Source organism: Amphimedon queenslandica, unplaced genomic scaffold, assembly GCF_000090795.2.
Source record: "Amphimedon queenslandica unplaced genomic scaffold, v1.1 AMPQUscaffold_13390, whole genome shotgun sequence".
Classification (NCBI taxonomy): domain Eukaryota; kingdom Metazoa; phylum Porifera; class Demospongiae; order Haplosclerida; family Niphatidae; genus Amphimedon; species Amphimedon queenslandica.
In genome coordinates this window covers 73,892-76,887 of record NW_003546374.1, presented here as the reverse complement: position 1 = coordinate 76,887, position 2,996 = coordinate 73,892, and the positions used below count along the sequence as shown (strand labels likewise).

Sequence of the window (2,996 nt, the reverse complement as noted above, 5' to 3'; positions counted from 1 at the left end):
GCTTTGGAAAACACTTCAGAAAGATGTCTCTGTCCTTTTTGAGGGGCATCAATCATGTCTACCAATTGTCCTATTTGTATGTTTTGAACATCTTTGGCAGCCAACCGCTCTACTTATTTACAATAGTAGTCTGATAGAGGTTGAAGTGTTTCAATTTTTTCCACATATATTCAACTCTAGCTTGCTGACTATGATGACTCAGCACTTTAAAAGATATGCTTGAACTGCTTGATTGACATTTCTGTCTCTGACATACTGGCATTTTATCATGTTCCTTCTAACGCTTAGTGAGCAGCCACTTCATTATTTTTTCAAAGAAAGGAGAAGCAAACTGACAATATTGCGCGGGAAACGTGCCCTACGACAGCCCCGTGTTTTACAACTGAAACAATCATGAATGTTGCTAGGCCTTCGCTGACATGACGATACTTGTCCCATATGACCATCCTAAATTTCTTTACATACATGGTATCCTGTCACAACAGACTCCACAGAGTAGCTTTCTATTCTTATGTGTTTACACATGTAAAATTGACCACACCCTGCAAGTTTAATGGAATAATTAATGACTGGCCACACCATACTGCAATTGGATTGCCCATTTGCAAAAGTTTTAATTCAGAAAATCTATTTTTTTACTTATTCACAAAAGTTTTTAACCTGAAAAATTTTGAGCTATACGGTATATCATACCCGAGGACACCCACGAAAGGTCTATATCTTCTGTAAAACGACCAGTTTTAGTACCATATAGCTTGAAATTTTCGTGGAATGTAAATTTCATGATTTTCGTGGTTATGGGCTTTCCACGAAATTTAAACCCACGAAATCATTGAAGTGCCATCCCCTTACAGGCTATGTAAACTGTCAACCACGAAAATTAAACCACGAATTGCCCCACTAGGAGCAAACCACGAAAATATTGACCCACGAAAATATCAAGCTATACGGTATGTTATAAAATATATATATCATAATAATAACAGCATTTCTGAATGGCAGGTATATAGACAAGAATATAAACCTGACCAAATAAAACTACGATGTCATAATTGTGAGATATATAAATATATAAAGTAATTTTTTGTGAAAAGAATAGGATTTTGTTATTCTGATGAAACTTTCGTGCAAATAGTATAAAATTTTGTACCACAGGTTGACCAAAACTTGGTTTAAAAAAGAAAAATTCTAAGACTAGTTAACCCATATATGGTGCAGTAATTAAATTTTTAAATTTGTGAACCGAAATTCGGTGTAAAATAACAGACGTTAAAGTCTGAAATGACCAAAATTGGGTGCAAAAAAAGCCAGTCCTGCATTTCTAGTACTGTAGTGTTTGATGATGGTCATACATTAAGTCATGATAGTATAATAATATAACTAGTTATGATCAATTTGCAACGAATATAAAGGCAGATGTGTTTGGTAATTTAGTTTGTTCACAATTACTCTTTGTACTTTTGTTAGTGATACCCTTTGTGAAAGTTAGCATTGTTTGCCTGTGATGTTTTTGTTTATTAACTATGCTTTAAAAGGTAAATACTGCTGGATATATTTCATGATTCAGCAATAAGGTGTAATGTAATACTTTCATAGCATGGTGATTGCCTATATAAGGTTACTATTGTCTAATTAGGATGGTAGTAACTAAGTTAGTTTCTATGATCAGAATCATCCTGTAACATTGTTTTGTTGTAGTTTCGTGATGAGTAGTTCTATCACACTGGAGGAGGCCCCAGTTTCTAGCTGCATCAGTTTCTCATTGTAATAGTCTTGGCAATAGAATATGTAGGTTAATACATGTAGAATGTTTTGAGATGCCATATTATTGTGTTATAGATTATATGATATATGATCGAAGGCTATAATTGGAGTTTAAGCCAGAGAGTGAAACAAGGTTAACTAGAAGGCTGTACTCTTGTAGTTAATATTAATAGGTTACTTAATGGCTAGTTATCATCACTAGTGGGAAGGCAACAAGCAGCAACAGCTTAAGAGATTCACTTAGTCTTTTTCTTTGCTGCTTTTCCTTTTGAATTTCTCATTGGTTTGTATGGAAGCTGAAAGCGACAGGCACGTTCTCGTTCACGTTCAGGCACGCACGTTAAAGACTCTGGGTGTGGACATAGTCCAACTTGTGCCACGCCCTATACTTTCCAGGATCACGTTTTAATCATGTGATCTTGTTTTGCACGTGGCTAGCTTAAATGAAATCAATTGAGAAGTGAGGATAGTTGAAAAACCGTGAAAAATTCAATAACTTGGAAAGTCATGAGTGGAACCTCCAGTGGATTGAGTGGAACTATTGAGAAGCCATTTTTATCTTTATTGAAGAGCTATAAAGTCTCCTCTGCAACGTGACGTTCTGCAGGAGGAGCAAATACTTTCCCTGGAAACTTTTATTTCGTTAGAGGAGGAACATTTTTCTTTACTTGCCAAGAAGTTGAGAGTTGGGCAGCATGCTATTTTGCGACGTTTGTGGTGCCATAAGAAACCTTTTGTAAGCTGGGTTATTTTTTAATTATTACAATGCCATTTTATTTTATTTTTAGTCTTGCACTGACCCACCTCTTGGCTCTCCTTCCTCTCTTTCATCATCATCAAGTGGACGTTGGCAGAGATCACTGTCCCCGGCTCCTATAAATGTACCAGGTAATCTTAGTTAATTATTAAAAATTAATGGGTGCAGTCTAAAAATGGCTGGCTTACAATAACCAAGGGCATGCCAGAATCATCATATCCTACTCCTATACTCAATTGTCAATGTACAAAATAGTGAAACATTGGCCACACCTACATGTATATGTACCTTTGTACATAATATACATAGCCAGATAAAGCACACTAGATTTTAATTGATTGGTATATTTATATTAGATGACTCACTTCAGGAAAGTATAACGGAATTGGCTGATATGTATAAACAGCGCCAATCACAATCAGTAAATAGTGAGACCAAAGGCCAAAGGATGATGGGAGATCCAAGAAGAATGACG

General features: G+C 35.8%; 1 long non-coding RNA gene across 1 annotated transcript; it reads left to right on the top strand.

Annotated features, from left to right (window-relative positions):
• The first annotated feature begins 2,131 nt into the window (after positions 1–2,131).
• LOC109582319 (uncharacterized) lies at positions 2,132–2,972 on the top strand. The gene is made up of 3 exons (XR_002185030.1): positions 2,132–2,500; positions 2,553–2,652; positions 2,878–2,972. It is a non-coding gene; the product is annotated as an uncharacterized LOC109582319 (long non-coding RNA).
• Positions 2,973–2,996: the final 24 nt, after the last annotated feature.